Source organism: Acartia tonsa, chromosome 7, assembly GCF_053477335.1.
Source record: "Acartia tonsa isolate MP-2025a chromosome 7, ASM5347733v1, whole genome shotgun sequence".
Lineage (NCBI taxonomy): Eukaryota > Metazoa > Arthropoda > Copepoda > Calanoida > Acartiidae > Acartia > Acartia tonsa.
In genome coordinates this window covers 15,873,435-15,898,991 of record NC_137266.1, presented here as the reverse complement: position 1 = coordinate 15,898,991, position 25,557 = coordinate 15,873,435, and the positions used below count along the sequence as shown (strand labels likewise).

Below are 25,557 nucleotides of genomic sequence, written 5' to 3'. Positions count from 1 at the left end.
TACATCCCCAGAAAACTTAACGGTTTAACAGATTTAATTGAAAAGAGGTTGAAAAGCGAAAAATTATTCTGTTTGTGCTGTAATTTCCATAATATCTAAAATGTAAAATTCCAATGATTTGAAATATTTTTGTTTTAACAATTTTTAAAAATAGAGATTAATTCAAGGTTTCTATATGTCATTACTGTGAAGTTGTGACGTATGGAGTAGCAGCGCTTTGAAAAATGTAAGAAATTCTGATTTTAAATCATTTTTTGGGATAAAATTCTCTGTATAACTTCCTTTAGCTACTTTTGGCTAGACTAATATTTTCATTTTATTTTCAGACAGAAATAAATATGTGCAGTAGCGAATTTCAAGGTGTATAATGTTTGGTTTCATTTGAGATATAATAATATTCATAATCATTATTGGAAGGTTAGTAAGTCATTTTAAAACATGTTTTTACTACATTTTGACACCTATTTGTATATAACGATAAATACTTCTTTTGTAGAATTCCTAATTCAGTAAGAAAATAAATGTATAAGTATATATGTAGAAGTATAATCCAGAGACTCGGCTGTTCTTATATTTCCGACGATATTAGCTGATTTCAAAGACCCAATGCAAAATCGGGACAAGATCCTCGCCCCGTGTGTAGAGTTACATTTAGTATCTGCACCCTCTATTCTTTTACTTTAATATTAAGACATGAGTTATGAACGTAGGATCTTTTAAATTACCTCTTGAATAGTAATTAGTCATATTTTTGTTTAGACTATATTTTGGACTGCTTTTATGTTTTTATCCCTGTTTTTAAAGACATATTTATAGATTGAAGAAATGAATTGTTGACCTATTTTAAAGAAAGATTTAATAATAAAAAGTGAATTATGGTAGAGCTGCACTTCAAGTAAAACTAGCACACTTCTACAAAAATACTATTTAGCCAAAGTGTAAAGAAAACAAGGATAAATTTTTCCATTGCAATGTAGTATACTGTTATACATTAAATATCAATGATTTGTTAAGTAATTTATAACTACTAAAAATTAGGTATAAATAAGTGGTAGCTCATATCTTATGAAACTGCCTTAATATTGTATAAAAGCCGAAACAATTTAGAGCATTTACTTGTTCGTGAAATCTATAGAAAAGCTTACTGTATACATGCTTGGTATTGATTTTCAATGATTAAGGAAAAGCTTTGCTTCTAAAGCTAGAAATATCGCAGGATGTTGTAAAAAGGAAAAAGGCATAACAACATCAACAACTTTCACACATACACACACACATTTAGGTGGTCATAAATATTCCCCAAAATATTTAGGTACATGAAAATTTAAAGAATATTCATTGGTTTCGCCCAATGCAATGGCCTAGTTGAGAACAGAAAATACCTATCCTCCCCATGTTTTGAAATAAGATGGGTGAGCTTTTTTGCTAATGTTAATTTTTAATAAGTTAGGTTAGGTTGTATTTGGTAAAGGGTAGCCCCTTAAGGTTAGGGTCACCTACATGGGTATGGCATAAATTTCTTAGTTAGGTAAAGATAAAATATTTCAATTTAATATAATAAAAGAGGAATTTCTCTAATAACTTTTATCATTTTCTTCTAGAAGATTTATTCCCTTCCCGTGCACGCAAGTGCAAAATAAAATTTGGTAAGCTTTACATGAATAGCATATTGTACTATGCCTTGCCTGTACATCAGACAATGAGAGGTATAATGGTTTTGAAAAGGAATTAGAAAATACAGGGATCTTAAGGGATAAGACAATAGATAAATGACCCCCCACCCCATTCTTGTGATTAATAGTATAGCCCCTAGGTAAATATTTATGGTAAAAAACTTTAAACAGTTTAAAGAATCAAGATATAAGCTTATCCCCTTACCTCTAAAAGTATTTCAGCTTTTGAATTAAAAACTTCACTGGTTTTGAATTTGAATTGTTTTTGGTACTCTTGTTCCTCTTTCTTGGTTTCAACCACCTAAAAAGCATGCATCACAATGCACAACGGACTTGAATTCTTTCATAAAATGTCCTGAAAGTTGTTTTTAATTCAACTTATTTCAACAAATTTAAATGTATTTTTCCCGTTCTAAGTTTTGATATGCATTCTATATTTCCTTCTTTTAGTACATTTAGTACTATTTATTGTAAGGATCATTTTGTATAAATATTTAGTTCAATAGATTTAAGACTAGACGCTGCATAAATGTTCAATTTTCTTCATGCAATGTATTTGCCTTTTGGCAAAATTGGTGTTTGTATTCAAAACAGTTGGCAATTTGACGGATTATACTTAAGCCCAAATATAGCAAAGCAATTTTAATTGTGGGTTTTTTTGGTTTGATTTGAGGTTTGCAAATGATAAAGAGCTTCAAAGGGTTAAACCTCCAAACATTTTATTTAAAAATATAATAGAAAGGACGCGTAATTTAATTGTCTTAATGTTGGTTTGTGGGATAAAAAACAAACGTTGAATAAATAATTTTATTCATGTAATATTATAGCCTTTTTGGCGTCGGTTTAAATAACAACAATAAGAAGATTGCATAGTCATATAAATAAAATGACTAAATATTACATCAAAATGTTGCTACTATTGACAATACTCGTTCTTGTATCGAGCAAAAGATTTATTTCGCATAAAAGCTAGAACAGGCCTTTTTTTGCAGGGTTTCCATACACTTCCACACAAGTTTCATGGCATCAAACCATTAGAATCGCAAATTTTTCAATATAAACATCTATTTTCCCTTTACTTCAAGCATTACATAATCTTTTTTTTGCTACAAACAAATCGGCCATTTTTTTGGAGTAGGTTAGGTATTCTCCCTTAAAATGGTTATAAACCTTTCCTGCATAGGAAAACATAAATGTTCAGCGGTTAGCCAAGTCATTTAATACACAAAGCTGACATATTCAAATACACCTTTTTCAAAACGAGATTGTCCTTTCCATGCGAATATGCGTAAATGAATGCATATATATTTTTGCAGTAGTGGTATTTTTTTCATTCTGCATTTCATTACCAATCAGGTATTTTTACTACAAAAGTTTGTAGAGGTGTGCATCAACTTGCGCATAGTATTTTATACACATAGGGCTTCATAATCGCTAAAAGTAACAGCATACAATAAGTAGAAAAGACACAATAGTAAATAATTAATAGGGGTCTTTTTATAATAAATGAAAAACAAATAGAAGGGGGCAGATTTTCAATAATGCTATGTTGAAAATATTTATGGCGGGAGTGATTGCACACCGTTTTTAGGTGCCTGCATCAGATAGAATATAAAACAAGTATAACACCTTCCATTAGTCCAAAGTTTTATAAAATGTGCTCTTGTTTTATAGTTTTTATTATTAGAAGAATTTAAGGATTCTTTTGTTCATAAATGTAATAATGTATAATGTAACTAATAAGACATTTGGTTTATATAAAAAATATTGTGCACAAAAAACGAGAATAACTATGTCTAAGGTAAGATCAGACTGCGTAGATGCTGTATTTACTGAAAGTGTATGGAAAATACTAATTACAAAAATGTAAATGTCTAACCTATTCTTTCCCTCGTATATTTAAAAATTTTCGAAGGCTATATTTCACCACTAGAAATGCCTGGATGTACCATCCAGGTTTAGATAAATTAGTGAAAATTATTGTTTCCTTTTTTTATAATACATTATTGGTATTGCATCTTATAGCTATTCTTTCATAGCGTAGTGGTATGATATGAGAGAATGGGGTACGAAGATCAGTGGTTCAATTATTGTTGTTAGAATAAACATATTTTATTTCCTTTAAAAAAAATTTAATTTTTTATTAAATAAATAAAATAAAACTAAAACTTATTTTGAAAAGTCACTTAAAATCTTTAAAAAAGCAATTTAAAAAAAATGTTGCCAAGCCTCGAACCGACTTCCTTGGCCCTAAATATTCTAAAGAATATTTCTTTTTATGACATTGTAAACAATATCAGTAATTAATAAAATAAAACTAATTTTGAAGTCCCTTAATATATTTAAAAAGGTAATTAAAAAAAAAATTATCGCCAAGCCTCGAACCGACTTCCATGGCCCTAAATATTTTAAAGAATACTTTATACTAATTGTTTAAATTAACTGATCATTAAAGCTTTCCTCTTTAGCTCAGTGGATAAATTTTATTGTTAATATTTTATCCAAGCAGTCTGAAGCACCTAAGATCGAAACCTCTTCGGGTATTTAAAAAATATTTTTATCTGTATAGAGAGAGAAAGAGAAAGAAAGATATTGTTGTGTGGAGGGGGGGGGGGGGGGGTAATTTTTTTCCAGAACGATTTCTCTTGGGTGGGTGGTTTGTCATCCTTAAAATCCAGGTTCTAGTCTTGGTAAGTTACACATTTTTTATCCAAAATTCCGTTGACAACAAATTAATCTTTCTTTATTACATTTCAATTTCACGAATCGATTAATTCATTTATGAATCAAAAATATTTTAAGGGGGGTGGAGAGTTTGTCCAGTTTTTTAAATAAGAAAATACATTTCTTATTAAGCTTAGTGGTTAGCAGTGATCTTTAGGGTTTTAATGATTGAGGTTCAATCCTAACTACTATGATGCTATTAAAGTACATTTTTTTCTTCTCAAAATTGAATAGTAAACAAAAGGATAAAACAGAGTGTAAATTAAAAAATAGTTCTAATTGTTTACGGAAAGAGAGAGAGAGAGAGAGAGAGAAAGAGGAAGAATGAGAGAGAGAGAAAGATAGCAAGAGAGAGAGAAAGAGAGGGAGAGAGGGGGGGGGGGCGTAATGTACGCAAGACTTAAATTTGACTATACATAACCTATATTCAATAGTGTAGTGTTTAACGTTTTTGAAATTGAATCAGAAAAAACCGAGATAAAATCCTGGGGGCGTAGCCTATAATATAAAGTAGTAAGAGTTATTGTCTGTAGCAAAGGATCTCACTGACTGCTGAACCGATATGGCTCTCCTTTACAGTGAAGCTTCTTATAAGTCATGAGATGGTTTTAGGCTGTTTTCTTTTTATAAAATAAAGTCTGGGTATGGTTTTAAGGTATTTTTCTGCCCTTCCATATAACTTTGAATACGGATCCCATAGATGTTAGGGGCGCATCGGCTAGTTTTAATTAGAGAGAGAGAGAGAGAGAGAGAGAGAGTGAGAGAGAGAGAGAGTGAGAGAGAGATAGGAACGGAACAGAAGAGGTATTGTACAGAATAGTTAAATTTTGCATTGTAAATTCATGTCTTCTTTGGTGTAGTGGTTATAGTACAATTCTTGAGTTAAGAAGGTTGCGAGTTCAAATCCACATGTATATATATTTTTACAATTTGAGAGAGAGAGAGAGAAAGGGGTAATGTACGCTTGACTTAAATTTTACTGTTTTATACCTATTCTTCTTTTCCATAGAGGTTATCATGCTAGTTGGAAGGTTTCGAGTTTAATACCATTTAAGCTAATATTTTTTGATTAGAGAGAGAAATGTTTATGAAAATGATTATGTTGTCTTTTTTTGCCATATTGATATAAAAATCACCTTATAATGACTGATCTGCTGTGGTCTTGTGGTTAATTTTTACGTAACTTATCTAAGAATTCAAGTTCAAATCCCGGCAAGTAACTTAAAAGATTGTAGCTATCATCCATAATAGTATAGTTTTTTTTAACAAAACTTAATTTTCTCACAAATCATGAGTTATTTTTTATAAAAGAAATGATGCAATTTATAATAATAAAACATTTTTTGTATATTAAAAGTTGCATTGGTAGGGAGGTTTATTGAGAAAAAAATCACCAAACCTCCGTGTTTTTCTTACTATACTATTATTATAAATCCATCCCACTTCATATGTTCTTCCTTCCCTATTTCCTCCTTATGTCTCCCCCCACCTCCCAAAATGAAATTCACGAAACCTCCGTGATTTTTTTATAATGTCGTCTTTTTTGAGATTTGGAGGTTTCGTGAATAGTGAATAATACTTTTTTTACTTGAATCATACTATTTTTACTACCTTATCTATTTTTACTTCCAATCTTTGAAGTTGCATATAGCGATATTCTTTTAACAATTTACATCAAAATTAAGTTTTTGTAAAAAAACTATACTATTATTATAAATCCATCCCACTTCATATGTTCTTCCTTCCCTATTTCCTCCTTATGTCTCCCCCCACCTCCCAAAATGAAATTCACGAAACCTCCGTGATTTTTTTATAATGTCGTCTTTTTTGAGATTTGGAGGTTTCGTGAATAGTGAATAATACTTTTTTTACTTGAAAAGAAACTTCGAGGTTTCGTGAATCATACTATTTTTACTACCTTATCTATTTTTCATTCCAATCTTTGAAGTTGCATATAGCTTATCTATAGAATGTGTGACTTCTTATCTGGCTAACCCAGGTTCGAATCCCGTCCGAGAGGGCCACCGATTTTGTAAATGTTAAAAATTGGAAGATTTCATTAAATAAAAGTTGTCGCAAATATAGGTATTAAATAACGAATGTCTCAACTTGTTCGTAATAAGACAATTGGTTCCTTCGATTATTTTCCTACATTTAAAAAGGTTAGATTGGCGGTTTATGCGCGGCTGCCGTGCTCCGAAGAAAGTGTAGTTATAGTTTGGAAATGTTTGTTGTGTTTCTGGTAAAAGTTAATTAATTTCAACATGTTTTCGTCATCTTTTTTGTTCAGTTGTAGTTTTCACTTTTGCTGCCTTTTCATATTTTCATAGCATTTGTTTCATTTATTGGCTTCGGCCCTAGCATCTACTGATGAAGCCTTGTAAAATTAAGTTAAAATCGTATGTTTTGAACAGACGTAACGACTTTATGGTAACAATTATAGAGTTGCTAGGCTTTCTAAAGAATTGTAAATAAATAGGAAAATTCTAACATGCCTTATTTGATTCTGGACGGACGGACACAATGGCATAGACTCGAAATAAAGTATTACCAAACTTTACCAATAAACTGTAAAGAAATATGATAAATATACAAGCAAAATAACAAGTTGATGTTAAGATTCAATTCCTTCTCGTTCCTTCTTGAGCATAAAATGAATTTGAAAATTTCGAATATTAATTTTAATTTCCTTATAAGGGTGTTGTTTTTATATGTCGTCTTTGTGTCAGGTAAAACTATCATTAATATTTCTCTTAAATTATATATATAAAAAATATTGTAAGATAATATCAAATTAAATCAAAAGTATTTCAATTTGTTTTATTTTTTTGGTACTAAAATCATCCCTGACTTGAATGAGAGAAAGAGTTTGTTTTGAATTAGATTGCAGACAGAACATAATATTAAAATACACAATAGTCTCTTTGTGAGTTTAAATTTATAACATTATCTTTTGTTAATGAATTAATGAAAATTATTTTGTTTAAAATTTGACTAAATGACATCTCGTATAATATACTTTACATTCCATCTTAAAAATAAATCTGTAAGGTATATATATGTTTAGATATCTGTAAACCACCAATTTATGACTATTGATTTTTGATCAGCTGATAGGATTCAATACTAGATGTTTTTTTAAGTAGCGCAGCTACTCTAAATCCAGAGAATAAATCTAATTTTGCTTAGAATTTACTTTTAGGTGTTTTAAACATTGTAAATTAAAGATTTTATTTTGATAATTAATATTTTACAACAATATCTTCTAAAAACTATGAGGAAGTTTGATAAAATTACGTTTATTTTGCAATCTTGTTTGAAAATATTTCATTATTTTTATAATTCTGACAAAATAGAATTTCTGTTTAAATAAATAACATAGCCACAAAAAGGTTTAAGTAGTTATTGAAATATTTTATTACTATTCTTGCTAATTAAATATTTGTTAACTATGTTTAATTTGCATTTTAAAATAGACAAGAAAAATATCCTACTTAAATGCTAATTTTATAAAGTTATCTTAAATCTTTTCCAAAAGTTTGTTTTATAAAACTTTTTTATTTTTCTTTGATTTTATTGATTATATAGGTTAAAAATATCAAAAGTATTTTTCAAATGCTATAGATAAATAATTAATTCCGATTTTTTATTTTTTTTATTTTTTTTCAAATCTGAAAGAATATGCATGTCTTTTCAAAGAATAGAATATATAAAAAACAAAATTAAACACATTCAGGCTATCAAAAAGCAAAAAATATTCTTTTTTACCATTAAATCGCAAATTTTTAAAATCATTAGATTTTAAGCTTATTTTGCATGTAAACACATTTTTTCAGTTATTTTTTCTGAACAATGGATCTTAAATGATTAATACTGAAAACTTTTGTGAAAATGTTATTATCCAAAACTTCAAATAAAGGAAATAATTGCCGTTTGCGAAAATGTGTGCAAAAAGTTGCCAATATCTCGTTAGAAGGGACTTAATGGATTTGAATTCTTACTGCTTACGACTTAGTGGACTATAAACTATTAGAAAAGTATCACTTTAAGGTGAAATTTTAAGGGTCAACTTTTTTTCTTTTAAAATTCGCAGTGCGGACGTAAAGAGTCCAATTATAGAAAAGCTTTTAAAAAGATGATTAAAAAAACTTACGGACTGACTGTAATGCAGAAGAGCAATGCATTTAAAAACACCTAACACAAAACGAATGAATAAATATAGAAAATCATTGACTAAAATTAAAATGCGCTTTGAAATGCTGATTAAACCAGTTTATTGAGTAAGTTTAGGTAGTAGACTGGTCTGTCTCTCTCTTTGTATAGAAAGGAATAGATAATGTAAGAATAGTTATTTCTCGCATTGTATTATAAACAGCTTTCCGCGGATAATTTACAAATATAAAAAGCTGGTTTTATTGTTATTATTGTACATTTTTATATTCGTAGAAAGCTGGATGTAATAAGATGCTAGACATAGTTTTTTCGTATGGATGAGAACCGGGTCCTATCCACCGGATTCAAATTAATACGAGAAAAAAATTTATTCTATATTTTAGTTGAATATTTGATTCATGAACAATTGCCACTTGCTGATGTTACTAAACATGAAAAGCACTAGGAGGTCACTAAAAACCTTAAATTAATGTTTGTTGAATTTATTTCAAAATTTTAAAATCTCTTGCTTTTCAATAAATTTTCTTTTTTTTCCTGTTTTTGATTACACATACTTATCGCTCTGTTCATTGTATTGTTTTAGAAAACAATAGAACTAACACGGGGATAATATTATAACCAGAGATTTTAAAGGATAAGGCAAAGTATGAAAATTTGATGTTGTCTAAATTGATGATAAACAAAATTATTCCTTCCGTTACCAACGAATGGATAACTTGGTGATAAAACTTTGGGTACCAGTGTAATTTAGAGTTCAATGTTACCTTCCTCTATCCCTGGGAACACTTCAAGATATTTAATCTTAGTTATATACCTTAAAGGGATCTTAGCAGTATAAAAGTTAGATTTTGTTGTGTGACCTCTCGCTCTAGCTGTCACATATTTAAAGGACATGTTTTAGCCTTCAGAAAATTCAGCAAAATAGTCTAAAACCTGCCAATTTCCAATAAATCTATCTTCAAATGCTTACTCGCATTGCTGATTAAATTTTTGTCGCTTTTTAAAAATCTATGTCAATTTGACAAAAACAAAACATTTAATATTCTTATCTATAAAAGTATGACATATGGGATAAAATACTTTATAAATAATATTTATTGAACAAAATTAGCTTATCTGTACTTTTCTATGAATGTGCTTTATTGGAATTTATAGAATTTCCTATTAAGGAAAAAACAAGAACATCATTTATATAAAAGTATAAAATCCTCACTCTAAAAATGACGTTACAATGATTTTTTAAATGATGCTTAATTTTGCACCACAAAGGATAAAAATTTAAATTGTTATGTAAACTTTTTAGTAATTATTGAAGCTCTCAAGATTATACTTGATTGATACAGAAATCATCATGAAATTTTTCAAATATATTGATTTAAACTGACCAAATTTAAGATAAGAGCTTACCTCTTATAATTCAGATTGCTATTTTTATCTAATATTTATTAATGTAGCTTTATTCTTTTAGGAATGTTAATTTCTAAAAGTGATGTTAATTAAAAGAGGACACAATAAAAAAGTATCTATTTATAGTTTTAGATTATATAACCTTATTATCATTAAAAAACATATTTTTTGGTGATACATATTTTTCTTTAATTAAAATACCAAACACAAATAAAACGTGTAGACAAAAAATGTAATTGATAAAAAACAAGGGTTTCAACATCTTAAATGCCGAAACTCAATTAATATGACAATATAAAACCGAAATACTGTTAAAGAAAGTAGTGTAGTAATTTCATTAAAGCTAGAAAATGCTTTAAAGAATAATGAACCAACATTAGATGCAAAGGACTAAACTTGCGATCGTGGCTCAACACGTAGCGCATCGGCTCGTCGCCGGGGAGGTGATAGGTTTGAATCTCGGGCCAACACCGTGTCATAACTAAAGATGTTCAAAATGGGTCCTTCCTACTGCTACTATGTCAGGTGCGCAACATAAATAGTACGAATAATAGGGGGAATGCCGTTGCCCATAAACAGGCGCAACTTACTACCATGCACAGTTGGTTCTTCTTAGACAAAGGTCGTGCAATCAAAGGGTTGGTTGTCTGATGGATGTTACTTAACCTAATATCATTAGGTGTTAGATTATCGCATCCCATTACACGTGGATGATGCTCTGGATTCTCTAGATAATCACTTAAATCAAAGGAGAATCCCGCCCTTACAAGGTTAAGGTAATGGTAATGGTAGATACAAAGGACTAACTGTTAAACGATAACTGATAAACGAATAAACACGTATTAAACATTGCAAAGATTTACTTTTAGAAAGTAATAAAATAATAATAAGAATTATATGTATTACTTATACTACTTTTATATAAAATACCAGATATGTTATAAAAATAATTTTGTTAAAGAAATTATTAATTATATACTTTTTTAATGAGATGATAATACAAAAGGTTATTACAATAGCCTTAGAAAACTAACCCTTTTTCTTACGAACTCCAATTAAATTTTCTGATTTCCTAAGTTATACGTATAATTTACGTATATATTGTACAAAAGAAAAATAATTGATAATCTCTTTCAAAATATCTTTAGTTTTAACTATGAAATTATATAATACGAGCGAAAACTCATCTAGAGGCCTCTAGGGGAACTCCCTCCCAGAGAAGCTTCACTGTAAAGGAGAACAAATCGGTTCAGTGGTTAGCGAGATTATTTGGTACCGACTAACACATAGTCAAACTTCCTGTTACTTTTATAACATCTATAATAGCAAAGTCATGTAAATCAGTACAAACTAGGAGTACAAATACTTGAAGCAATTTTTTAATCCATAATAAATATCCTGTGTTAAAGTATTTTGTTAGAGATCTAACTTATGATTGATTTTTTATATTAAATGGGTTGTTATTCTATATTTCTTGATGTTCGTTGGATTTGTGAAGTTTCTCTTTAATAGATGTTGTTATTCTTGTTTTGTCTTTCATATAGAAGAACAAATTGTTGTAATACTAATATACAGGGTGGGGCAAATAAGACCGGACAAATTCTAACTTCTAAACAAATAAACATCAAATCGTCAATTTTAAAGATTTTATTGAATTTTAAAAACTGGCAAGCAAAATAGGTATATGACTAGTAGATAATTCAACAAAATCGCCGCCAGCCTCAATCACCGCCTCTATCGGCCTCCTCAACCGCCGGCAGGTCCAGGTCAAAATGTACCTGTCAAAGCTGGCGTAGTTCTCCTTGATAGTGGCAATGAGGGAGGTCTTTGTGGTATGGGCACGTCTATTGGTGCATGCTTTAAAGTAGCCCTAGGCCCAAAAGTCCATTGAATTAAGATCGGGCTGCTGGGAGGCCACATTTTCTTAGGAACATGAGTAACCGCCAAATTGACAAAATCCATGTTTTTCCTCTCATTTGGGCTAAGATTTAGCTACAGTGGACTTTAAGTACTCAAAATGCGTGTCTCGATGAGCTTAAGACACACAAAAATTTTTGGGTCAAATTTCTAACTCCTTCCCTGTCGGGCCCTACTGTTTGTGATTTCTTAAGGCTCAAAATCTTGAAAAATCGATCTCATTTCGGCTAGGATTGAGCTAAAATGGATTTAAACACGGCAAAATGTGTGTCTCAATGAGCCTAAGACACCCACAAAATTTGGGGTCAAGATTCCAACTCCTTCCCTATCGGACCCTACGTTATGTGATTTTGCGCATTAACCACCGGCGCATTTGAAATCTGCCTTGTTGAACATTTGCGCGGCCAGCTCGGTGTACACGTCTATCTTCGTCCCAATTTTTTTTGTGCTAAAAGGTCATTACCTTAGCTTTTTATAGTGTGGTCAAACGTCCTGATTGGTTAAGTAGTTTTGGCGCTATGGCCGTTTAAAGTTTGTCCGGTCTTATTTGCCCCACCCTGTACTTTTCTTACCAGCCGCAGATAAGTGTTTGTTTGTTCTAATGTCACCCAAGCTTACTAAAGTAAATTAGCTAGTGTGTATATATCATATATCTACTGCCATTTTCCTTATTTACCTTTGAAACTGTTTTTAAAGTATTTTTGAATGGGGGGTCAAAAATATACTTTGCCACATTTAGAATAAGACTGCAGGGCCTAAATTTCAATTAGGCCCCCAAGTTAGTTTTTTTGGGGATTTTAAAAATCATTTTTTATAGTGGATTGGGTAATTTTTACCCAAGCCGATCGATTATTTATTTTGTGGTTAAATTGTCGCTTATGGAAGAATTTTAATAATTCACTTTATATGCATAGCATACAAAAACAATGTATTCTGTTAAATGCAAATAATATTTTTTCTAAAAAAATGAATTCAATAGAGAAAATTAACATAATGAAAAAAAGTTTAATGGCCAATTATAGTTATAATAATATGACTAATCATAAGACCATATGAATTAATTGTTTCCATTTTTTCTCTACCAATTTTCTCTCTATATTTTTACATAAAGGAAAATAAAATAAATTGGGGGGAAAAATGTACAAAGTTATTTATCCAGAAACCAAATAAAATGGTGTGGATACGCGTAACGAAAATTCCTGTATTATTAAAACCCCCAAAATTTTTTACAGGGAAAAGACGATAAAATTATTCAATGAAGAAATTGTCCAAAATTCATTTTATTTACCCGTCAGAGTTGTTTCGTTAACAAAAATGCAGATTATATAGCTGAACGATATTTTTAAACCAATGTATTTTACTTTCATAACTATTTTTTTATTAGTTATACCCAATCAAGGGCATAGTAGAGTGTACAAATGAAAAGAAAGGAAGAAAAAAGCAATTAAAATTAAAAATGCTTCCGCTGTTCTAAAAATTACCCAATCTACTATAAAAAATAATTTTTAAAATCCCAAAAAAAACTAACATGGGGGCCTAATTAAAATTTGGGCCCTGCAGTCTTGTTCTAATTGTGGCAAAGTATATTTTTGACCCCTCATTCAAAAATAGTTTAAAAACAGTTGAATATCATATTTCTCTGTCTTTAAATATAAAATCTAATATTGTTTTGTTGTAGAATTTTTCCAGTTCGAAATCAATTATTATCCTCTGAACTATCACCGGTTCTCAGCCCGGGCCTTCGACCCCTTAGGGCTAAAAATACCGGTTTTAATCTTATAATTTTTCATTTTAATATCCATAGAAGGCTGTCTATAATACGATGCGATAAATAACTATACTTCTTTCTATTATAACTATATAAAATAAAATTTCTTCAGTTTCTATTCGATTAAGTATTCGTCAGGCTCTTTTGGTTTATAGAAAGTTTTTCCGTAACTGAAGGACGTATTAGTTTATACTTTAAGTAGGGCGCGGTCTAAACTGCACATTAATACCATTTTTGTTCTTTTGAAATGTATATCAACAGAAAAAAAAATATTTTTGATGCTAACGGCGAAGAAAATGCTAAAATTCGGTCAAGTACAACAATAAAACTCCCATTATTGATATTCCATAATAAGTAGAATACAGATTGGTTAGATCTTATACGCATAATAATATATTCATTTAAAAGCCGCTCTTGACGTCATACATTACAAATGGCCAATTATAGGCCAGTATAGATTTTACCATAGGTCAATTACAATATATACTAGCATATGATTAGTAATTTATAATAGGCACTCTAAGCTGATGCATTGTCCAATCTTATGCCATTGATTATAAACTTTCCAAAATTTGTAAATTATATTTTTTTTTGGTTTTTTTTTTTTGGGGGGGGGGTAACCTTATTGGGCTACCTAATAAGCAACGGAAAATTTTCCTTCCCTTATATTTAAATTATTAATAGTTAATAGAATGGGGGGGGGGGGTGGCTCTTAAGGAAACCGCCATACAAACAATTTTGTAGAAAATTGAATATGATAGTATATATGTATATTTATATAATATAATGGGTTATCTACTGTACTAAATATTATCAAAACATTGCAAGAAACATATTATTATAAGCAAGGAAGCAAGGACAGAGATTTGTGTTAAAGAAAAAAACAAGGACGAACATGTTCAATATGTTTATATTATTTCTTAATGTTGTATAAATAAGAATGCAATATTTAAGTCAGGAATACAAATGCCTTGTCAGAATCTAGTCATAATGTCATTAGAACTATGTTAGTCGACATAAATTACTGTTACCAAAAAGCTTGACAATAATAACAACTTTATGCCACACATGGACATGTGGTCAATTTTTTTTATTTTCGTTTTCAATTTACTTGTTTTTTTCTGAATAACAATACTAGTGCACAGAACAATATATATTATTTTCTTCTGTAATTAATTATGCAAAATATAAATATACAGCTCTTTATATTATCACAAGTGGCTTCAACCCATATATTTATTCTTCGTATGGCCATAGAGAAAAGCCTGAAAAGAAAAGCCCAATCGGTCCATCGATTAGCGTTTTAAAATTTGAACCTAAAAATCTTACGGCTTATAATAAAGATTAAAATGTTTTCCCCCAGACATTAGAGACTTTGTCTTAGGGGTTAACGTGGTTGGGAATTATACTATAACTAGCGGCTTCGCCCCTAGCCTCTAGGGGCTATGCCCCAAGAGATGATAAAAAAAAGTTAAGGTGAAATTCGTAAAAAAAAGGACCAAGGATATCTCTTACAAAAAAAAGGACCAAGGATATCTCCTACAAAAAATGAAGGGAAAAAAAGATAAAAAATGGGGGAGGATTTTTTTTTTTGGGGGGGGGTTTTGGGTGTCCCACCCCCCAAGAAAATAGCCTAAAACCACCTTAGGACCAGTAGGTATATTCCCTGAAGAGTAGAATCCGATCGGTTCAGTGGTTACCGAGATCTTAAGCTTCAGATGGACGGACAGACTGGCGGACAGACATCATTCTTCTTTGTATTATAGATTATCTCAATGCCCATAAAATGATTCTCTAAAAAGTTAATCTCAACTAGACCAGCTATTTAAATCAAAATGATAAAAAATAACATAAAAGTAAAATGATATATAAAATAATCCAAGGAGCTTTTCTTTGAACAAAATCCGCCAAACTTTTTCCTTTTTTGCTGCAATCATTTGTCCTAAACCATTTGAGAAATAAAATCCACCTTTTTGTGGTTCTTTCTTTTATAGGTTTCGAGGACATTGCTGGTCTTGAGATAATATATTTAGTGTGAAATCAATTCAGTATGTGTTTCAATATAATTGGTGCTTTCCCTCAAAGTGCCTTGCAAACAAAGAACCCCCATTTTAACTTTTGAAATACATTGAAATATATGATAGGGGTAGTTTTTCTATTTATGACTTACCCCTGATAAGGGCTCTTATCCTGCGAGGCCTATACCTAAAGAGCCTAAACCCTGTTGGACTTTCATGTGAGTTAAAAACATTATAGAAGAATATCACTCACCCTTATTATAAAACTATTTTAAAATATGGGGAGAAGGTTTCTGTGCTGAACTAAACACCTTGATCGTAATAAATATTACAGCTGCATATTATTGCAAAAATTACTATCTGCCAATTCCCCTTTGCATATGCTTTCTTTGAAATGTATTTGATCTAAAAAGAGACTATTTTTTTCATTCACAATATGCGGAAAAGATTGACTACTAGATAATATATATTTGAACTTCCTACAATTTTCTTTCTATAAACATTTTACTTGTAATGTTAAATTAATTTAATTATGAAGAAGAGAGAAAAAGAGGAGGAGAATATTTTTTTTATGATAGACAGCTTTTTGCGGATATTAAAATGAAAAATTATAATATTAAAACCAGTTTTGTACTTTCATGTTCATGATTTTTCAGTAGGGTTGATAACCGGTTCTAATTCAGCGGATATTATTTGGTCTGGAAGCTATACCGAAAAAAGTAATATAAATATAAAAAAAGTTATTTTAAGAATCAAATAGGGAAAAGGTAAATACTCAAAATGAAGGAAAATTGCTTTTGTTGGCTGGAAGTAAACATCATAGATTTTGTAGAATAATAGTTACTTTTAGACAACATTTTTTTTTCAATAGAAAGGTACATTAAAGAGGTTTAAAAGTCTACAACGCCTCATAAAATATATATCTTTAAATTAATTTTTTAGTATGATGCTTAAGATCTCAATAACTGATTAACTTCTCATTTGTAGGGAAACTGCACTTTTTTAATTTTATTCTTCGGTTGGTTTAAGGTTAGTATAACTCATTAAATTCAGATACCCTATATACTAGAGGCGCAACCGCTAATTTATAATAAACTTTAAGTTACATTTTTTGGTTCATATACGATTCAATGAATCTCTATTGCTATCTCTCTATTAGCCTCAATAAAGGTATGTCCCATAATGGATTTTTAATTCCCATTACCAGAGTCACCAATCTCAATTTAGCCAGCAAGTCTCCAGAGGGGGGCAAATAAATTTTCATAATAAACTTCCTTTACATTGTTTTTCCTTCTTTTTAAATTTATTTATGTTAGCATTGGGTCAAGCTATTTTTAAACTCAGACTATTACATTTATTTTAATAAAGTTTCAATCCGTTTATAAAAAATGAATGTCTAATTGTAGCGAAGGATCTCGCTAACCGCTGGAACGATTTAATTCTCATGTACAGTACAACACAAACAGAAAAGGCTCGTAACTATTTTTGAGGAGGGTAGGGAGTACACTCCCAAAAGAAACCGTCAATAAAAATGTTTACTGGTCTGCCATTGGTAATTTAGTCTGTGTATCAGCCTATCATTGGTAATTTGTATTGTAAGACGTCATTTTTCTATAGGATCTTAGAATACTCCCTACAAATTAAAAATAAAAGTGGATGATCGAGTTACCACTGTTTAGAAACCTACAGTTAAAAAATGAAAAGCTATTACATCAATTTATCTTATTTTCTTCAATCTATAGCTTTCAATGTTTAAAGAAAAGGCTGAAACCATTATCAATTTGTAAAGCCCTATGAGCTGACATTAACCGGATGTTTTGGTCAAGTTAGGCATCATTTATTACTTATTTTGTTAGGTAAAACATCACTTCCACGTTATTTTTTTATAAGATTATTACTGCAGCACAAAATACCTATTAACGCAAACCTTTAACCTCATCATTAAAAGGTAACATCAAGTTTACTTTATTTGATATTATGACAAATTTTCAAAAAAGCAAGGAGACATTGGACTAGTTATTATATTGTTCCCTAAAGTTTTATAAACACTATTTCTCATTCGTTGGCTTAAAAACTTTTGTGAACATTAAATCTTCATTAGTAAGTACATGATATCAGTTTCTAAACTTTAACCAATACATAACCAATTCATTTTATTTTCCATAATTAGACTTTTTTGTCCATTATCTTATTCCGTAAGATCCCTAAAACTTTAAAATACTATTTTTTTGTGGAATACTATATCCATATCAGAAAGACATTATTGTTAGTTTAGAATATAAAAAGTGATGGATATATTAAATTCCTTCAACAAAAGACTCTTTATCCTTCGTAGAAAGGAGGGGGTCAATGATATGAAGATATAAATAAATACAGTCATTTCATATTAATAGTAGCGTAGCTACTCTATAGTTCACTTTGTCAACTAGTTTAAATTGGGAAAGTTTTTCCTCACTTTAGAGACAGACCGTTGAATTTTTGTGGAGATCTAAAATATTCTATGTTTGAAATTAAATTCTGCTAAAGCAAATTTTTCTTAATCAACTCCTGCTATTTAAGATACAAGTCTAATAAAATCAAGAAAAAATGTCAGTAAAAATGGGCATATGTTCAATACTTCATTTGTACGTCTGTTCATCTAAAACTTATGGGCGGAAAATTACCATTTTAAGAGGAATCTTTTTCTAAGTTTGATTATTTTGGATGTTATCGTCCTTTTTTCACTTTATATGCCGACTGCATTGTCAATTTTATATGAGAAAGAGGTCAGTAAAAAAGTTGTTTATTAGAATTGAGAAATTTAATATATATCTTCTTGCCAAGTTATATGAAGTACATTTTTAAAAAGTCGGATCATGGAAAGAAAACGAAAGCAATCATTAACACTAACCTAACCTAAAATAAAATTTCAAAACCCGCAACTTCGTTTTCTTTCCATGACCCAAAAAGTCATACCAATATTACCCAGATAAAATATGAAAAATGACTTCTTTGTTGATTATTATATTTTGAATATTTAAAGAGATAAATTACACTTCAAATGTTCATTTAAAATTCTATTATTATATAAGCTCCGTATTACTGTGCTACTTATGAACAAATATGGCCTTGCTTAAAAAATACATTTAAAAATACATTTGTAAATTGCAAAGCCTCCATCCAAATTACATCTTATTAGGAAGCTTATTCAATCAGAGTGAAAAAATCAAGGAGGACAACATCTATATACAGTTTTTTCATATGTTTTAGGTTTTATTGGATAAAGGTAGTACACCGGATGCATAGGCCCCGCAGGGCTAAGACCCTCTGCAAGGTTTTGGCTTCGAGAAACAACATCCTTTTCATTTATTATATTTAAAAAAAAAGGTTGAGAGTTTCTGTGCTCGATGGACACTTTGAGGGAAAACACCAAATATACTTTGTAATTGACAGACAACAGAGACTATAAGTGGTCACGATTATCTTTGTAAAAAAATTTGGGATATCTGGTTAGACATTTGGAGTCATAGAGATGCTTCGCTGCGAGAAAAAATTATGTTGAACAAAATTACAGAATTGGTTTGGATGTACTTTAAACATTTCTCAAAATATAATCTTAATGGATGAACAAAGATTAATTGGTGCAGTAACAACAAGTTAACATTTCTACAGTAAGAATGGAGAAAATTTGACATTCTCATTAGAAATATTAGTGCTTTCCCTCAAGGTATTTGTCAATCAATGATTTGAACCCCTCCCCCTTCTTTTTTTAATTATCAAATTAATTATGGGGGTAAATTCTTTCCTATTCCTATCCCCTACTAATACAACCTAATATAATTTGACCTAGAGAAATAAAAAATTTAACTAAAATTTATTCATCCCATATTTAACAAATTTGCAATTCAAGTGTATCAATAAACAAGTATAATTTAATTATTGGCCATTTATTTAATCAACAATAGACATATATAAGATCTATTGCAGGTTTAATTTTAATTTAGGACATACCTTTTTAATTGAATTTGATTAATAGTACCAATTTTGAATTTATATAAGTTAAACTTGCAATATTGTGTCTTTAATAAACAGATAAAACTTATTATACATGATATTTAATATGCTTTTCCCTAAATTAATGCACTAGTTTTTTCACATTTATCCTTATACATCAAAATTTTAAAATATTTTTAAATGTAAACAGAAATCTTTTTTTTTTCAAATTTTTTCCTTGTTTTAAATCTCTATCTTCATTTCTCTTCACTCACTTTATTTCTCTACCACAAAAACGGGATAATCCCCCCAAATGAAATTGGACCAAAAACCCCACCCTTCATTGAAAGTGGAAGAGGCCTTATCCCACTAAAAGTATAAGTATAGATGTATAATCAAGACAACTACCTAGCCCAGGTGCAGTGGTGGAAACCCTTTTATACTGCTAGCAAATTGATTTCCGTTCCTTTGATGAGACTCGGCTGAGTTTGTATTTCTGACGTTATTAGCTGATTCCAAAGATCCATTACAAAATTAGCATATTGTCCTCGCCGAGAGAAGTATAATATAGCTTAAGACCCTTTTTGTTGTACTTTAATTCTACCACTACCAAAATATTTATCTTATTTCTTAGCTAAAGAAGCTATAATCAATTTGCTCATGATTATCATAATATTTTGCATAATCGATCTATAAATCATCATTCAAAATACCAATGAGATGATTACATCAATTAATTAAATTGTTGTCAAAACATTCCAAAACTCAGCATGTCCAGAACAGAAGTTCTGATAATGAACAAAATTGAAACTCATTGTATCAATAGGAATCAACATCACAAGTTGCAAATAGTTCAAAAGTAAATGTTAAAGCTGCTTTTATTAGATTATTGAAAGAAGAGGGGGGGGGGGTAATGATGGTCTATTGTGATCTTAAGGGTTGTTGCCGCAAAAACTGGTTTAACTTGATAGATGTTTGTTATGTGCACCGCGCAGATATTGCAATGAAATCTGCACATGTGAAATATTAGTTTGCAAAATTACATTTACACTCAAATAACTTGTTTCAAGTTCACTCAAGTTCAGTTTCAACTTGTTACTCTTTACAACTCAAGAAAGTATTTTTTTTTAAAGTTATCCTCCATATATGTAAGTTTTTGGTGTACTTTATAAAATCTAAAGCTATCTTTACCATAACATAACTAGGAAATACTGCTGCATTATGATTAAATTAACAAGAGGTTACGCCCCTAGAGGCCTATTGGGACACTTGAGGGGGAGAGGGGGAAGGGGAAAGTCAACTCCCAAATTTACAATATCAGTTTTAAAAAGAAAACGTTAACTTTGGGGGGGGGGGGGGGTAAACTCTCATGAAAAAATAGTTATGAATCTTAACACGACTTATGACAAGTTAAATTCAAATGGAGCACTATATCGGTTCAGTGATTACATTTAAAACGTTTCTAAATACAAAATCTAAAATGTAAAAATTTTAAGACTAAAGATCTATTACTTTAAATTTTATGCTCATTTATATATTGTAAATATTAAGACTAGTATATTAAAAGAAATATATCCAAACGTGTAAATTTTTCATGTTTTTTGTAGATTCTTCATTACTTTTTAGTCTAAAGTAAGAAAAAATGTATTAATCCCCTCCCTTAGGTATTATGAGACAAACTTTTCTCGCTAATCCTTTCTTCAGTAACTATATATAGAGAGAGAGTGTTGTAGTCAGACTAATTGAGAAACTGTAAGTCAAATTTCTTTCACAAAAGTTTGACATTTTCAACACAAGTTTTTACGTGTTGAAAACTATTTGAATTATGGTTGGTAATATTTTATCATTCTTTCTCCCTTTTTTCTTCCAACACCCTCTCTTTTTATAACCCCATTACTTTCTGGTAGCGCAGCTAAGATAATCGATATATTATTACTTGGATGTTCCACCAGATTTGTATGTACTCTAATAAAGTGATCCTCGCACCTGGCTTCAATAGCGATACCCTCTTTACCCCATCCCAACCTCTCCTATTGGATGAATGAACCGACCAATAAATGAGAACCATTTAGCAACCTTAACTGACTACAAATTGTCCCCTGTCAATACATCCACGTATTATATATTTCATTACTAATCTACAACGTATGTCTGTCCAAAAATCAATCAGTCTGAGAAATTTCCTTGTTTATTGACGGATTTTAAAATTAGACAATCTAAATTGCTTAAAGAAGTTTTAGTTAACTTTAAAAACTATTGTAAGTTTGTTATGGCTATGCTACTTATGTCCATAAATGCTCTTGTCATCCAAATTCTTTCCATTATAAGTTCTTTTGAATAATTTGAAAACATTAAGTTAGAATAAGGACAGAGCTGAGAGAGAGTAATTTAATCTTAGTCTCTCAACATTTAAACTTTCAAAGTAGACTTTTTAATTTTCTTTCAAATTTTAAATGTAAAAAGATTTAATTTATATATGGAGTGAATTCTTTGCATTTTTTTTCCTTTACAAAATCCTAACCTTGCATGGCACCAAGCGCAGGGGGTATATCATGTACCAAAAATAATCTAATCTGACTTAAAGTAAAAACAAAATTCTGGTGTTATGGATGGACGGACCAAATCTCTTAACTTAATGAGTGGCTTTGCTTTAATTAATAAATGCAATATTTCCTAAATAACTAAATTAAAAACAGCTGTTTGATAAAATTCTAGACAAAAATATTAAATAAACAATCTTGATCAATTTCCCAATGCAATAGTATTTATCAAAGAAAAAGATTTATTTATAAATAATATAGATTTCTTTTATTGTACTTTTTATATTGTTAGTTTATCTTTTGGGGGGGATTAATGTTACAAATCAATTTTCTTTTTCTGATTATTATAATTTTTCTTTTAAAATTAAGGTTGTTTTTAAGCAAAAAGCAAAATTAATAAAAGAAAGATATTGAGTATTCACATTCTTTGCCAGATTTTCATAATACCTGTATTTAGACAATCTAATTTATCTTTTTCTATGGTGTTATAGGATATCTCATAAATCATTCAAATCCGATAATGAAGATTGGTTTGGGCCCACTAGACCATAGCTACCAACATTTTACATTAAAAATCTCTATAAAAAAAAATAATGGATTTTTTCAAGATTTTGGAAGATTTTCTAAATTTTAATTTTTAGTTTCCAAGATTTTTTATTTGGCGGACTTATTATGGGTTTATGGCAACTATGTTTGTAATTCTAGACAGAGTGATTTGCAAAAATACACATAATCCTTGCAAATAACAAGGACAAAATTATGCAATCCATAAAAAAAAGATTTAATTTATTTCTAGCAATGACTTTTTTCAATGATCATTTTAGAAATATCTTCTAAATAACTTTCTTTCTGGTTTTACTCCTGTCGAAAAGCGCGAAGTAAAAGATTTGTCTTAAATTGATTGTCTGAATGTAATATGGCATCAAATGCTTATTTTAAGTCTAGCTTACACAAATTAACCAGCTTACTGTTTTTTATCAGAGAGAGAGGGGACAATGAGCTGTTTATTAAACTAGTTCCTAAAGTTTTACAATAATGTTTTCGTATTCGTTGGCTTAACAACTTTGGTGACTTTTGATATAGGGTTGATTCATTTAGTTCAGTGTCTAAACGTTTCAACCACTAAATATATTCTACAGAGTGGGTATTTTTTTTATTATCAATGGGAATCTACATCAATTTATCGGCCATTGTCTTATCCCTTTAGATCCCTAGGTTCTTTTCTTATACTAAAAAAATTACATGTGATGGTATTTTAAAGAAATTCTTTTTGATTGTTTAACATTTGATTGTTTCAATCTCATTTATTTTATGAATAGCTTTGCTATATTTATGTAAAGAAATGTAAAAGAATAAAAATTTAGTTTATGGTAAACAAGTTGTTGCATGATCTTTCTGAATTTACAAAGGTTTATCAATTTATTCTAGTTGTTGCTTGCCTTCATAATCAAATTCCAATAATGGCTGGTTACAATCATTAATCAATAAAGGACAGATACAACAATTCTTGGATCTGGTGCAGGTCGCGGTAAAATGTTTATGGGAACGATTATCTCCAAAAAAAATCTATGAACTTTAAAGGGTGATAGCGACAAAACGGTTGAGTGTGCATATCCTTATACTAAAGTAACAGGATGTCTATGTGTCTGTACCGAAGGATCTCGCTAACCGCTGAATCGATCGGGTTCTTCTTAACAGGGTACCTTCTCATAGTTCCCGGGAAGGTTTTTAACTATTTTGGGGGAGGGTACCACAACCCTCCCAAGAGAAATCACAATAAATCGAAATTTTTTTCTCTGGAATAGAGACTCCTACGTAACATTGCAAAGTATCGTAGAATATTGATCGAGACTCATTCGAAATATTGCACGGTATCGTATTATTTTTTTTTTATAGTGCCACTAGAGGCCTCTAGGAGTGTAGCCGCTAGTATATTATATTCGAACAAATTTTAAACCATAAAAGAAAGTCTATAAATATTAAAGAATAGCCATTACTCTATAATGCACAGTTAACTCGCAGCGTACATAAATGCGCAAAAAATAATCATTTTACGGTGTTTTCTTTCGTCAAGCTTTCTTTGTGCATAATTTGATCTGGACTATTACAGTTATTCAATCACATAGTTTCATAAAGTCCAATTAATCTTTTATCTTTATTTTGATATATCAATAGTACGATTCGAAAAATATTTAAAATTGTACAAAATGAACATTCCCATAAACAACCCCTTAAATAGTGGATGTAAATATTCATTTATTTCAGGGAGGTAGTCATTTTTAGAAGATTTTCAAATTTTATTGGAAGATTTTTGAATTTTTATTAATTATTAAAAGAAACTTGATATCAGGGATATAAATGATCATAGCCGGGAAATAAATGAAAATTAAAAACCAAAATTAAACCACATTTTAGCATAAAAAAAATGAATGGTGACCTATCGGTCCATCATTTATTCCCTCGGGTAGGAAATATTCATTCCTAAACAAAAAACTGGACAGGAATACCCCATTCTTTTATGATGACTATAAAATTCTACGATTACTGTAGTGTAGCTGATTGTTACAGGAATACACTGCAACGTTTTAAGTTGTTTTCAACGATGAACAGCTTTCCGTGGATATAAAAATGGTACAGTCATAAGGTCAAAACCGGTTTTGTTAGCCCCGAGATACCGAAGGCATGGGCTAATACAACAATTTTTGATATTATGATTGTACATTTTTATATTCGTAGAAAGCTGGATATGATACGATACGATGCATGATATTTCAGTATGGCCTAGAACCGGATATTAATCGGTTTCAATGCAATATTGGAAAAATCATACTATTTCCGGAAACAAATATATTAATGCCTATAAGTAAAGCCCATAATTGATAACATTGTTTAATTCTTTGATTAGATTACTACAAAGTTTGCATCTAAGAAGACTAAAACTTTTTATTTCTTTTGTATTACATACAATTATAAGTAAACTATACTAACAGGTACGGAAACCGCCAATATATATACCTATAGTAAGTCAGGGATCTAAAGGGATAAGACAATAACGGATAAATTGATGAACATCGCCAATACGATACACAAAATTACCCCTTCTTTAAAATTAGTGGTTTAAATATTTGAACACTGAACTTTATGAATCAACCATCAAAATTCACTTAAGTCCCCAGGGTTGTTAAGCCAACGAATAAGAAAATGTTATTATAAATCTTTGTTGACTAGTGTAATAAACAGCTTTATTTCGAATTAGCTGCGACACACTTAGCGGCGGCTGAACTCAATTTAGCAGCCGGGATAAACACATCTGCGACTGCGGTTGTCGAGGCCTGCAACACAATAATCTGTGTGTAATAGAATAC

At 30.1% G+C, this 25,557-nt stretch overlaps 1 protein-coding gene across 1 annotated transcript in view; it reads left to right on the top strand.

The window, feature by feature from the left end:
• The first annotated feature begins 324 nt into the window (after positions 1 to 324).
• LOC145324949 (lachesin-like) overlaps positions 325 to 25,557 on the top strand; it is a 139,474-nt gene continuing 114,241 nt past the window's right edge. The window contains exon 1 of the mRNA XM_080167709.1: positions 325 to 417. The gene's annotated coding sequence lies outside the window, so the exon portion shown is untranslated. The remainder of the gene's footprint in view (positions 418 to 25,557) is intronic.